The 14,595-nt window shown below is 21.3% G+C and overlaps 1 long non-coding RNA gene across 10 annotated transcripts in view; it reads left to right on the top strand.

Moving 5' to 3' along the window:
- Nucleotides 1-350: 350 nt before the first annotated feature.
- The window catches only part of LOC143378156 (uncharacterized), a 33,886-nt gene continuing 19,641 nt past the window's right edge, over nucleotides 351-14,595 (top strand). For 7 of the 10 annotated variants that reach the window (XR_013087688.1, XR_013087683.1, XR_013087682.1 and 4 more), the window contains exons 1-2: nucleotides 351-3,108; nucleotides 6,967-9,976. This is a non-coding gene — a long non-coding RNA (uncharacterized LOC143378156). The remainder of the gene's footprint in view (nucleotides 3,109-6,966; nucleotides 9,977-14,595) is intronic. The other 3 variants (XR_013087686.1, XR_013087684.1, XR_013087685.1) reach the window with 3 other exon arrangements.

Below are 14,595 nucleotides of genomic sequence, written 5' to 3'. Positions count from 1 at the left end.
TAGGTAAATTAGCTAGAGAAAAAATAGGTGTATAAATAGAGAAAAAATAGGTGTATAAATAGAGAAAAATAGCTAAATAAATCAAAGAAAAAATGGTAAATAAAAAATAGGTAAATAAACCAAAGGGAAAAAGGTAAATAAAAAAATAGGTATATAAATTAGAAGAAAAAATAGGTAAATAAACAGAGAAAAAATAGGAAAATAGATGAGAGAAATATAGGTAAATAAGTAGAGAAAACAAAACAGGTAAACAAATAGAGAAAAAATAGGAAAATAAATAGAGAAAAAATGAGGAAAAAATAGGTAAATAACTGAGAAAGAAAAATGGGTAAATAACTAGAAGAAAAAATTGGTAAATAAATAGAGGATAAGAAGAGGTAACTAAATAGAGAAAAATAGGTAAATAAATAGAGAAAAAATAGGTAAATAAAATAGGGAAAAATTGCTAAATAAATCAAGGGAAAAAAGGTAAATAAAAAATAGGTAAAGAAAATTAGAGGAAAAAATAGGTAAATAACTGAGAAAGAAAAATGGGTAAATAACTAGAGAAAAAATTGGTAAATAAACAGAGGAAAAAAGAGGTAACTAAATAGAGAAAAATAGGTAAATAAATAGTGAAAAAATAGGTAAATAAAATAGGGAAAAATTGCTAAATAAATCAAGGGAAAAAAGGTAAATAAAAAATAGGTAAATAAAATAGGGAAAAATAGGTAAATAAACAGAGAAAAATAGGTAAATAAGTAGAAAAAACAAAAGAGGTAAATAAATAGAGATAAAATAGGAAAATAAATAGAGAAATATAGGTAAATTATCTAGAGAAAAAATAGGTGTATAAATAGAGATAAATAGCTAAATAAATCAAAGAAAAAAGGTAAATAAAAAAATATGTAATGAAATTAGAGGAAAATATAGGTAAATAAATGAGAAAGAAAAATGCGTAAATAACTAGAGAAAAAATTGGTAACTAAATAGAGAAAAATAGGTAAATAAATAGAGAAAAAATAGGTAAATAAAATAGGAAAAATAGGTAAATAAACAGAGAAAAATAGGTAAATAAGTAGAGAAAACAAAAGAGGTAAATAAATAGAGAAAAATAGGAAAATAAATAGAGAAAAATAGGTAAATTATCTAGAGAAAAAAATAGGTGTATAAATAGAGATAAATAGCTAATTAAATCAAAGAAAAAAAGGTAAATAAAAAAATAGGTAAATAAACTAGACAAAAAAATAGGTAAATAAATTAGAGAAAAAATAGGTGAATTATCTAGAGAAAAAATAGGTGTATAAATATAGATAAATAGCTACATAAATCAAAGAAGAAAAGGTAAATAAAAAAATAGGTAAATAAATTAAAGGAGAAATAGGTAAATAAACAGAGAAAAATAGGAAAATAAATGAGAGAAAATATAGGTAAATGACTAGAGAAACAATAGGTAAATAAATAGAGAAAAATAGGTAAATAAATAGAGAAAATATAGGTGTATAAAATAGAGAAAGGAAGAGGTAAATAAATAGAAAAAAGTAAATGAATAGAGAAAAAATTGGAAAATAAATAGAGAAAAAAATAGATAAATAAATAGAGAAAAATAGGTAATTATCTAGAGAAAAAATAGGTGTATAAATAGAGATAAATAGCTAATTAAATCAAAGAAAAAAGGTAAATAAAAAAATAGGTAAATAAACTAGACAAAAAAATAGGTAAATAAATTAGAGAAAAAATAGGTGAATTATCTAGAGAAAAAATAGGTGTATAAATATAGATAAATAGCTACATAAATCAAAGAAGAAAAGGTAAATAAAAAAATAGGTAAATAAATTAAAGGAGAAAATAGGTAAATAAACAGAGAAAAATAGGAAAATAAATGAGAGAAAATATAGGTAAATGACTAGAGAAACAATAGGTAAATAAATAGAGAAAAATAGGTAAATAAATAGAGAAAATATAGGTGTATAAAATAGAGAAAGGAAGAGGTAAATAAATAGAAAAAAGTAAATGAATAGAGAAAAAATTGGAAAATAAATAGAGAAAAAATAGATAAATAAATAGAGAAAAATAGGTAAATTATCTAGAGAAAAATAGGTAAATAAACAAAGGAAAAAGGTAAATAAAAAATTTGGTATATAAATTAGAGGAAAAAATAGGTAAATAAACAGAGAAAAATAGTTAATGAAGTAGAGAAAACAAAGGAGGTAAATAAATAGAGAAAAAAGAGGTAAATAAGTAGAGAAAAATAGGCACATAAATAGATAAAAAATAGGTAAATAAGTAGAGAAAAATAGGTAAATAAATAGAGAAAACAAAAGAGGTAAATAAATAGAGAAAAAATAGGTAAATAAATACAGAAAAATAGGTAAATTAGGTAGAGAAAAAATAGATGTATAAATAGAGAAAAAAAAGCTAATTAAAAAAAATAGGTAAATAAATAGAGGGGAAAAAAGGTAAATAAATAGAGAAAACAAAGGAGGTAAATAAATAGAGAAAAATAGGTAAATAAATTAGAGAAAAAAATAGATAAATAAATTAGAGGAAAAAATAGGTAAATAAACAGAGAAAAAATTTGTAAATAAATTAGAGAGAAAAATAGATAAAGAAATAGTGAAAAATAGGCAATGAAGTAGAGAATACAAAGGAGGTAAATAAATACAGAAAGTAGGTAAATAAATAGACAAAAATAGGTAAATAATTTACAGAAGAAAATAGGCAAATAAATAGAGAAAAATAGGTAATGAACTACAGAAAACAAAGTAGGTAAATAAATACAGAAAAAAGAGGTAAATAACTAGAGAAAAAATAGGTAAATTATCTGGAGAAAAAATCGATGTATACTTAGAGATAAATAGCTTAATAAATCAAAGAAAAAAAGGTAAATAAAAAAAATAGGTAAAGAAATTTGAGGAAAAAATAGGTAAATAAATGAGAAAGAAAAATGGGTAAATAACTAGAGAAAAAATTGGTAAATAAATAGAGGATAAGAAGAGGTAACTAAATAGAGAAAAATAGGTAAATAAATAGAGAAAAATAGGTAAATAAAATAGGGAAAAATTGCTAAATAAATCAAGGGAAAAAAGGTAAATAAAAAATAGGTAAAGAAATTAGAGGAAAAAATAGGTAAATTACTGAGAAAGAAAAATGGGTAAATAACTAGAGAAAAAATTGGTAAATAAACAGAGGAAAAAAGAGGTAACTAAATAGAGAAAAATAGGTAAATAAATAGAGAAAAAATAGGTAAATAAAATAGGGAAAAATATGTAAATAAACAGAGAAAAATAGGTAAATAAGTAGAGAAAACAAAAGAGGTAAATAAATACAGAAAAAAGAGGTAAATAAACTAGAGAAAAAATAGGTGTATAAATAGAGAAAAATAGCTAATTAAAAAAAATAGGTAAATAAATAGATGGAAAAAATGGTAAATAAATAGAGAAAACAAAGGAGGTAAATAAATAGAGAAAAAATAGGTAAATAAATAGAGAAAAAAGAGGTAAATAAGTAGAGAAAAATAGGTAAATAATAGATAAAAAATAGGTAAATAAGTAGAGAAAAATAGGTAAATAAATAGATAAAAAATAGGTAAATAAACTAGAGAAAAAAAGTGTATAAATACAGAAAAATAGCTAAATAAATCAAGGAAAAAAAGGTAAATAAAAAAATAGGGAAATAAATTAGAGGAAAAAATAGATAAATAAATTAGAGGAAAAAATAGGTAAATAAACAGAGAAAAATAGTTAATGAAGTAGAGATAACAAAGGAGGTAAATAAATAGAGAAAAAGAGGTAAATAAGTAGAGAAAAATAGGCACATAAATAGATAAAAAATAGGTAAATAAACTAGAGAAAAAAAGTGTATGAATACAGAAAAATAGCTAAATAAATCAAGGAAAAAAAGGTAAATAAAAAAATAGGTAAATAAATTAGAGGAAAAAATAGGTAACTAAACGGAACAAAAATAGGTAAATAAATGAGAGAAAAAAATAGGTAAATAACTAGAGGAAAAATACGTAAATAAATAGAGAAAACAAAAGAGGTAAATAAATAGAGAAAAATAGGTAAATTAGCTAGAGAAAAAATAGGTAAATTAGCTAGAGAAAAAATAGGTGTATAAATAGAGAAAAAATAGGTGTATAAATAGAGAAAAATAGCTAAATAAATCAAAGAAAAAATGGTAAATAAAAAAATAGGTAAATAAACCAAAGGGAAAAAGGTAAATAAAAAAATAGGTATATAAATTAGAAGAAAAAATAGGTAAATAAACAGAGAAAAAATAGGAAAATAGATGAGAGAAATATAGGTAAATAAGTAGAGAAAACAAAACAGGTAAACAAATAGAGAAAAAATAGGAAAATAAATAGAGAAAAAATAGGTAAATTATCTGGAGAAAAAATAGGTGTATAAATAGAGATAAATAGCTAATTAAATCAAAGAAAAAAAGGTAAATAAAAAAAATATGTAATTAAGTTAGAGGAAAAAAAGGTAAATAAATTAGAGAAAAAATAGGTAAATAATCGAGAGAAAAAATAGGTGTATAAATATAGATAAATAGCTACATAAATCAAAGAAAAAAAGGTAAATAAAAAAATAGGTAAATAAATTAAAGGAGAAATAGGTAAATAAACAGAGAAAAATAGGAAAATAAATGAGAGAAAATATAGGTAAATGTCTAGAGAAACAATAGGTAAATAAATAGAGAAAAATAGGTAAATAAATAGAGAAAATATAGGTGTATAAATTAGAGAAAAAAGAGGTAAAAAAATAGAAAAAAGTAAATGAATAGAGAAAAATTGGAAAATAAATAGAGAAAAATAGGTAAATAAATAGAGAAAAAGTAGGTAAATCATCTAGAGAAAAATAGGTAAATAAATAGAGAAAACAAAAGAGGTAAATAAATAGAGAAAAATAGGTAAATAAATACAGAAAAATAGATAAATTAGGTAGAGAAAAAATAGGTGTATAAATAGAGAAAAATAGGTAAATAAACCAAAGGAAAAAAGGTAAATAAAAAATAGGTAAATAAATTAGAGGAAAAAATAGATAAATAAACAGAGAAAAATAGGTAATTAAAGAAAATAGGTAAATAAATAGAGGGAAAAAAGGTAAATAAATAGAGAAAACAAAGGAGGTAAATAAATAGAGAAAAATAGGTAAATAAATTAGAGAAAAAAATAGATAAATAAATTAGAGGAAAAAATAGGTAAATAAACAGAGAAAAAATTGTAAATAAATTAGAGAAAAAAATAGATAAAGAAATAGTGAAAAATAGGTAATGAAGTAGAGAATACAAAGGAGGTAAATAAATACAGAGAATAGGTAAATAAATAGAGAAAAACAGGTAAATAATTTAGAGCAAAAACTAGGCAAATAAATAGAGAAAAATAGGTAATGAAGTAGAGAAAACAAAGTAGGTAAATTAATACAGAAAAAAGATGTAAATAACTAGAGAAAAAATAGGTAAAAAAATAGAGAAAACAAAAGAGGTAAATAAATAGAGAAAAAATAGGGAAATAAATAGAGAAAATAGGTAAATTATCTAGAGAAAAAATAGGTGTATAAATATAGATAAATAGCTAAATAAATCAAAGAAAAAGGTAAATAAAACAATAGGTAAATAAATTAAAGGAAAAAATAGGTAAATAAATAGTGAAAAATAGGTAAATAAATGAGAGGAAAAATAGGTAAATAACTAGAGAAAAACAGGTAAATAAATAGAGAAAAACAGGTAAATAAATAGAGAAAATATAGGTGTATAAATTAGAGAATGAAAGAGGTAAATAAATAGAAAAATAGTAAATGAATAGAGAAAAAATTGGAAAATAAATAGAGAAAAAATAGGTAAATAAATATAGAAAAAATAGGTAAATTATCTAGAGAAAAAATAGGTAAATAAATAGAGAAAACAAAAGAGGTAAATAAATAGAGAAAAAATAGGTGAATAACTAGAGGAAAAATAGGTAAATAACTAGAGGAAAAATAGGTAAATAAATAGAGAAAAATAGGTAAATAAATAGAGAAAATATAGGTGTATAAATTAGAGAAAGAATGAGGTAAATAAATAGAAAAGTGTTAATGAATAGAGAAAAAATTGGAAAATAAATAGAGAAAAAATAGATAAATAAATAGAGAAAAATAGGTAAATTATCTAGAGAAAAATAGGTAAATAAACAAAGGAAAAAAGGTAAATAAAAAATTTGGTATATAAATTAGAGGAAAAAATAGGTAAATAAACAGAGAAAAATAGTTAATGAAGTAGAGAAAACAAAGGAGGTAAATAAATAGAGAAAAAAGAGGTAAATAAGTAGAGAAAAATAGGCACATAAATAGATAAAAAATAGGTAAATAAGTAGAGAAAAATAGGTAAATAAATAGAGAAAACAAAAGAGGTAAATAAATAGAGAAAAAATAGGTAAATAAATACAGAAAAATAGGTAAATTAGGTAGAGAAAAAATAGATGTATAAATAGAGAAAAAAGCTAATTAAAAAAAATAGGTAAATAAAATAGAGGGGAAAAAAGGTAAATAAATAGAGAAAACAAAGGAGGTAAATAAATAGAGAAAAATAGGTAAATAAATTAGAGAAAAAAAATAGATAAATAAATTAGAGGAAAAAATAGGTAAATAAACAGAGAAAAAAATTTGTAAATAAATTAGAGAGAAAAATAGATAAAGAAATAGTGAAAAATAGGCAATGAAGTAGAGAATACAAAGGAGGTAAATAAATACAGAAAGTAGGTAAATAAATAGACAAAAATAGGTAAATAATTTACAGAAGAAAATAGGCAAATAAATAGAGAAAAATAGGTAATGAACTACAGAAAACAAAGTAGGTAAATAAATACAGAAAAAGAGGTAAATAACTAGAGAAAAAATAGGTAAATTATCTGGAGAAAAAATCGATGTATACTTAGAGATAAATAGCTTAATAAATCAAAGAAAAAAGGTAAATAAAAAATAGGTAAAGAAATTTGAGGAAAAATAGGTAAATAAATGAGAAAGAAAAATGGGTAAATAACTAGAGAAAAAATTGGTAAATAAATAGAGGATAAGAAGAGGTAACTAAATAGAGAAAAATAGGTAAATAAATAGAGAAAAAATAGGTAAATAAAATAGGGAAAAATTGCTAAATAAATCAAGGGAAAAAAGGTAAATAAAAAATAGGTAAAGAAATTAGAGGAAAAAATAGGTAAATTACTGAGAAAGAAAAATGGGTAAATAACTAGAGAAAAAATTGGTAAATAAACAGAGGAAAAAAGAGGTAACTAAATAGAGAAAAATAGGTAAATAAATAGAGAATAGGTAAATAAAATAGGGAAAAATATGTAAATAAACAGAGAAAAATAGGTAAATAAGTAGAGAAAACAAAAGAGGTAAATAAATACAGAAAAAAGAGGTAAATAAACTAGAGAAAAAATAGGTGTATAAATAGAGAAAAATAGCTAATTAAAAAAAATAGGTAAATAAATAGATGGAAAAAATGGTAAATAAATAGAGAAAACAAAGGAGGTAAATAAATAGAGAAAAAATAGGTAAATAAATAGAGAAAAAAGAGGTAAATAAGTAGAGAAAAATAGGTAAATAAATAGATAAAAAATAGGTAAATAAGTAGAGAAAAATAGGTAAATAAATAGATAAAAAATAGGTAAATAAACTAGAGAAAAAAAGTGTATAAATACAGAAAAATAGCTAAATAAATCAAGGAAAAAAAGGTAAATAAAAAAATAGGGAAATAAATTAGAGGAAAAAATAGATAAATAAATTAGAGGAAAAAATAGGTAAATAAACAGAGAAAAATAGTTAATGAAGTAGAGATAACAAAGGAGGTAAATAAATAGAGAAAAAAGAGGTAAATAAGTAGAGAAAAATAGGCACATAAATAGATAAAAAATAGGTAAATAAACTAGAGAAAAAAAGTGTATGAATACAGAAAAATAGCTAAATAAATCAAGGAAAAAAAGGTAAATAAAAAAATAGGTAAATAAATTAGAGGAAAAAATAGGTAACTAAACGGAACAAAAATAGGTAAATAAATGAGAGAAAAAAATAGGTAAATAACTAGAGGAAAAATACGTAAATAAATAGAGAAAACAAAAGAGGTAAATAAATAGAGAAAAATAGGTAAATTAGCTAGAGAAAAAATAGGTAAATTAGCTAGAGAAAAAATAGGTGTATAAATAGAGAAAAAATAGGTGTATAAATAGAGAAAAATAGCTAAATAAATCAAAGAAAAAATGGTAAATAAACAATAGGTAAATAAACCAAAGGGAAAAAGGTAAATAAAAAAATAGGTATATAAATTAGAAGAAAAAATAGGTAAATAAACAGAGAAAAAATAGGAAAATAGATGAGAGAAATATAGGTAAATAAGTAGAGAAAACAAAACAGGTAAACAAATAGAGAAAAAATAGGAAAATAAATAGAGAAAAAATAGGTAAATTATCTGGAGAAAAAATAGGTGTATAAATAGAGATAAATAGCTAATTAAATCAAAGAAAAAAAGGTAAATAAAAAAATATGTAATTAAGTTAGAGGAAAAAAGGTAAATAAATTAGAGAAAAAATAGGTAAATAATCGAGAGAAAAAATAGGTGTATAAATATAGATAAATAGCTACATAAATCAAAGAAAAAAAGGTAAATAAAAAAATAGGTAAATAAATTAAAGGAGAAATAGGTAAATAAACAGAGAAAAATAGGAAAATAAATGAGAGAAAATATAGGTAAATGTCTAGAGAAACAATAGGTAAATAAATAGAGAAAAATAGGTAAATAAATAGAGAAAATATAGGTGTATAAATTAGAGAAAAAAGAGGTAAAAAAATAGAAAAAAGTAAATGAATAGAGAAAAATTGGAAAATAAATAGAGAAAAATAGGTAAATAAATAGAGAAAAAGTAGGTAAATCATCTAGAGAAAAATAGGTAAATAAATAGAGAAAACAAAAGAGGTAAATAAATAGAGAAAAATAGGTAAATAAATACAGAAAAATAGATAAATTAGGTAGAGAAAAAATAGGTGTATAAATAGAGAAAAATAGGTAAATAAACCAAAGGAAAAAAGGTAAATAAAAAATAGGTAAATAAATTAGAGGAAAAAATAGATAAATAAACAGAGAAAAATAGGTAATTAAAGAAAATAGGTAAATAAATAGAGGGAAAAAAGGTAAATAAATAGAGAAAACAAAGGAGGTAAATAAATAGAGAAAAAATAGGTAAATAAATTAGAGAAAAAAATAGATAAATAAATTAGAGGAAAAAATAGGTAAATAAACAGAGAAAAAATTGTAAATAAATTAGAGAAAAAAATAGATAAAGAAATAGTGAAAAATAGGTAATGAAGTAGAGAATACAAAGGAGGTAAATAAATACAGAGAATAGGTAAATAAATAGAGAAAAACAGGTAAATAATTTAGAGCAAAAACTAGGCAAATAAATAGAGAAAAATAGGTAATGAAGTAGAGAAAACAAAGTAGGTAAATTAATACAGAAAAAAGATGTAAATAACTAGAGAAAAAATAGGTAAAAAATAGAGAAAACAAAAGAGGTAAATAAATAGAGAAAAAATAGGGAAATAAATAGAGAAAAATAGGTAAATTATCTAGAGAAAAAATAGGTGTATAAATATAGATAAATAGCTAAATAAATCAAAGAAAAAAGGTAAATAAAACAATAGGTAAATAAATTAAAGGAAAAAATAGGTAAATAAATAGTGAAAAATAGGTAAATAAATGAGAGGAAAAATAGGTAAATAACTAGAGAAAAACAGGTAAATAAATAGAGAAAAACAGGTAAATAAATAGAGAAAATATAGGTGTATAAATTAGAGAATGAAAGAGGTAAATAAATAGAAAATAGTAAATGAATAGAGAAAAAATTGGAAAATAAATAGAGAAAAAATAGGTAAATAAATATAGAAAAAATAGGTAAATTATCTAGAGAAAAAATAGGTAAATAAATAGAGAAAACAAAAGAGGTAAATAAATAGAGAAAAAATAGGTGAATAACTAGAGGAAAAATAGGTAAATAACTAGAGGAAAAATAGGTAAATAAATAGAGAAAAATAGGTAAATAAATAGAGAAAATATAGGTGTATAAATTAGAGAAAGAATGAGGTAAATAAATAGAAAAGTGTTAATGAATAGAGAAAAATTGGAAAATAAATAGAGAAAAAATAGGTAAATAAATAGAGAAAAAATAGGTAAATTATCTAGAGAAAAATAGGTAAATAAATAGAGAAAAAATAGGTAAATTATCTAGAGAAAAATAGGTAAATAAATAGAGAAAAAAATAGGTAAATTAGCTAGAGAAAAAATAGGTGTATAAATAGAGAAAAATAGCTAAATAAATCAAAGAAAAAAGGTAAATAAAAAAATAGGTAAATAAATTAAAGGGAAAAATAGGTAAATAAACAGAGAAAAAATAGGAAAATAAATGAGAGAAAATAGGTAAATATATAGAGAAAAAGTAGTTAAATAAATAGAGAAAGTAGAGGTAAATAAATAGAGAAAAAGAGGTAAATAATTACATAAGAAAATAGGTAAATAAAATAGAGAAAATATTAGGCAAATAAATAGATAAAAATAGGTAATTAAACTAGAGAAAAAATAGGTGTATAAATAGAGAAAAATAGCTAAATAAATCAAGGGAAAAAAGGTAAATAAAGAAATAGGTAAATAATTTAGAGGAAAAAATGGGTAACTAAATAGAGAAAAAATAGGTAAATTATCTAGAGAAAAATAGGTAAATAAATAGAGAAAAAAATAGGTAAATTAGCTAGAGAAAAAATAGGTGTATAAATAGAGAAAAATAGCTAAATAAATCACAGAAAAAAGGTAAATAAAAAATAGGTAAATAAATTAAAGGGAAAAATAGGTAAATAAACAGAAGAAAAAATAGGAAAATAAATGAGAGAAAAATAGGTAAATATATAGAGAAAAAATAGTTAAATAAATAGAGAAAATAGAGGTAAATAAATAGAGAAAAAGTAGGTAAATATAATAGAGAAAAAGTATGTAAATAAACAGAGAAAACATAGGTAAATATATTAGAGAAAAAAATATATAAAGAAATAGTGAAAAATAGGTAATGAAGTAGAGAATACAAAGGAGGTAAATAAAAACAGAAAATAGGTAAATAAATAGAGAAAAATAGGTAAATAATTTAGAGAAAAAAATAGATAAAGAAATAGTGAAAAATAGGTAATGAAGTAGAGAATACAAAGGAGGTAAATAAAAACAGAAAATAGGTAAATAAGTAGAGAAAATAGGTAAATAATTTAGAGAAAAAAATAGATAAAGAAATAGTGAAAAATAGGTAATGAAGTAGAGAATACAAAGGAGGTAAATAAAAACAGAAAATAGGTAAATATCTAGAGAAAAATAGGTAAATAAATAGAGAAAAAATAGGTTAATAAAATAGGAAAAATAGGTAAATAACCAGAGAAAATAGGTAAATAAGTAGAGAAAACAAAAGAGGTAAATAAATAGAGAAAAATAGGAAAATAAATAGAGAAAAATAGGTATATCATCTAGAGAAAAAATAGGTGTATAAATATAGATAAATAGCTATATAAATCAAAGAAAAAAAGGTAAATAAAAAAATACGTAAATAAATTAAAGGAAAAAATAGGTAAATAACTAGAGAAAATATAGGTAAATGAGTAGAGAAGCAATAGGTAAATAAATAGAGAGAAATAGGTAAATAAATAGAGAAAATAGAGGTGTATAAATTAGAGAAAGAAAGAGGTAAATAAATAGAAAAAAGTAAATGAATAGAGAAAAAATTGGAAAATAAATAGAGAAAAAATAGGTAAATAAATAGAGAAAAAATAGGTAAATTATCTAGAGAAAAATAGGTAAATAAATAGAGAAAACAAAAGAGGTAAATAAATAGAGAAAAAATAGGTAAATAAATACAGAAAAATAGGTAAATTAGGTAGAGAAAAAATAGGTGTATAAATAGAGAAAAATAGGTAAATAAATAGAGAAAAAAGAGGTAAATAAGTAGAGAAAAATAGGTAAATAAATAGATAAAAAATAGGTAAATAAACTAGAGAAAAAAAGTGTATAAATACAGAAAAATAGCTAAATAAACCAAAGGAAAAAAAGGTAAATAAAAAATAGGTAAATAAATTACAGGAAAAAATAGGTAAATAAACAGAGAAAAAATAGGAAAATAAATGAGAGAAAATATTGGTAAATAACTAGAGAAACAATAGGTAAATAAATAGAGAAAAATAGGTAAACAAACCAAAGGAAAAAAGATAAATAAAAAAATTGGTATATAAATTAGAGGAAAAAATAGGTAAATAAACAGAGAAAAATAATTAATGAAGTAGAGAATACAAAGGAGGTAAATAAATACAGAAAGTAGGTAAATAAATAGACAAAAATAGGTAAATAATTTAGAGAAGAAAATAGGCAAATAAATAGAGAAAAATAGGTAATGAAGTACAGAAAACAAAGTAGGTAAATAAATACAGAAAAAAGAGGTAAATAACTAGAGAAAAAATAGGTATATATATAGAGAAAACAAAGGAGGTAAATAAATAGAGAAAAAATAGGTAAATAAAATAGGGAAAAATAGGTAAATAAACAGAGAAAAATATGTAAATAAGTAGAGAAAACAAATGAGGTAAACAAATAGAGACAAAATAGGAAAATAAATAAAGAAAAAATAGGTAAATTGTCTAGGGAAAAATAGGTAAATAAATAGAGAAAACAAAAGAAGTAAATAAATAGAGAAAAATAGGTAAATAAATAGAGAAAAAATAGGTTAATAAAATAGGGAAAAATAGGTAAATAAACAGAGAAAAATAGGTAAATAAGTAGAGAAAACAAAAGAGGTAAATAAATAGAGAAAAATAGGTATATTATCTAGAGAAAAAATAGGTGTATAAATATAGATAAATAGCTATATAAATCAAAGAAAAAAAGGTAAATAAAAAAATACGTAAATAAATTAAAGGAAAAAATAGGTAAATAACTAGAGAAAATATAGGTAAATGACTAGAGAAGCAATAGGTAAATAAGTAGAGAAAAATAGGTAAATAAATAGATAAAAAATAGGTAAATAAACTAGAGAAAGAAGTGTATAAATACGGAAAAATAGCTAAATAAACCAAAGGAAAAAAGGTAAATAAAAAAATAGGTAAATAAATTAGAGGAAAAAATAGGTAAATAAACAGAGAAAAATAGGAAAATAAATGAGAGAAAATATAGGTAAATAATTACAGAAACAATAGGTAAATAAATAGAGAAAAATAGGTAAACAAACCAAAGGAAAAAAGATAAATAAAAAAATTGGTATATAAATTAGAGGAAAAAATAGGTAAATAAACAGAGAAAAATAGTTAACGAAGTAGAGAAAACAAAGTAGGTAAATAAATACAGAAAAAGAGGTAAATAAACAAGAGAAAAATAGGTGTATAAATAGAGAAAAATAGCTAATTAAAAAAAATAGGTAAATAAATAGATGGAAAAAAGGTAAATAAATAGAAAAAACAAAGGAGGTAAATAAATAGAGAAAAATAGGTAAATAAATAGAGAAAAAAGAGGTAAATAAGTAGAGAAAAATAGGTAAATAAATAGATAAAAAATAGGTAAATAAACTAGAGAAAAAAAGTGTATAAATACAGAAAAATAGCTAAATAAACCAAAGGAAAAAAGGTAAATAAAAAAATAGGTAAATAAATTACAGGAAAAAATAGGTAAATAAACAGAGAAAAAATAGGAAAATAAATGAGAGAAAATATTGGTAAATAACTAGAGAAACAATAGGTAAATAAATAGAGAAAAATAGGTAAACAAACCAAAGGAAAAAAGATAAATAAAAAAATTGGTATATAAATTAGAGGAAAAAATAGGTAAATAAACAGAGAAAAATAATTAATGAAGTAGAGAATACAAAGGAGGTAAATAAATACAGAAAGTAGGTAAATAAATAGACAAAAATAGGTAAATAATTTAGAGAAGAAAATAGGCAAATAAATAGAGAAAAATAGGTAATGAAGTACAGAAAACAAAGTAGGTAAATAAATACAGAAAAAAGAGGTAAATAACTAGAGAAAAAATAGGTATATATATAGAGAAAACAAAGGAGGTAAATAAATAGAGAAAAAATAGGTAAATAAAATAGGGAAAAATAGGTAATTAAACAGAGAAAAATATGTAAATAAGTAGAGAAAACAAATGAGGTAAACAAATAGAGACAAAATAGGAAAATAAATAAAGAAAAAATAGGTAAATTGTCTAGGGAAAAATAGGTAAATAAATAGAGAAAACAAAAGAAGTAAATAAATAGAGAAAAATAGGTAAATAAATAGAGAAAAAATAGGTTAATAAAATAGGGAAAAATAGGTAAATAAACAGAGAAAAATAGGTAAATAAGTAGAGAAAACAAAAGAGGTAAATAAATAGAGAAAAATAGGTATATTATCTAGAGAAAAAATAGGTGTATAAATATAGATAAATAGCTATATAAATCAAAGAAAAAAAGGTAAATAAAAAAATACGTAAATAAATTAAAGGAAAAAATAGGTAAATAACTAGAGAAAATATAGGTAAATGACTAGAGAAGCAATAGGTAAATAAGTAGAGAAAAATAGGTAAATAAAT

Source organism: Andrena cerasifolii, unplaced genomic scaffold (assembly GCF_050908995.1).
Source record: "Andrena cerasifolii isolate SP2316 unplaced genomic scaffold, iyAndCera1_principal scaffold0685, whole genome shotgun sequence".
NCBI classification, from domain to species: domain Eukaryota; kingdom Metazoa; phylum Arthropoda; class Insecta; order Hymenoptera; family Andrenidae; genus Andrena; species Andrena cerasifolii.
Note: the sequence above shows the minus strand (reverse complement) of the source record. Positions and strands in the feature narration are given on the sequence as shown.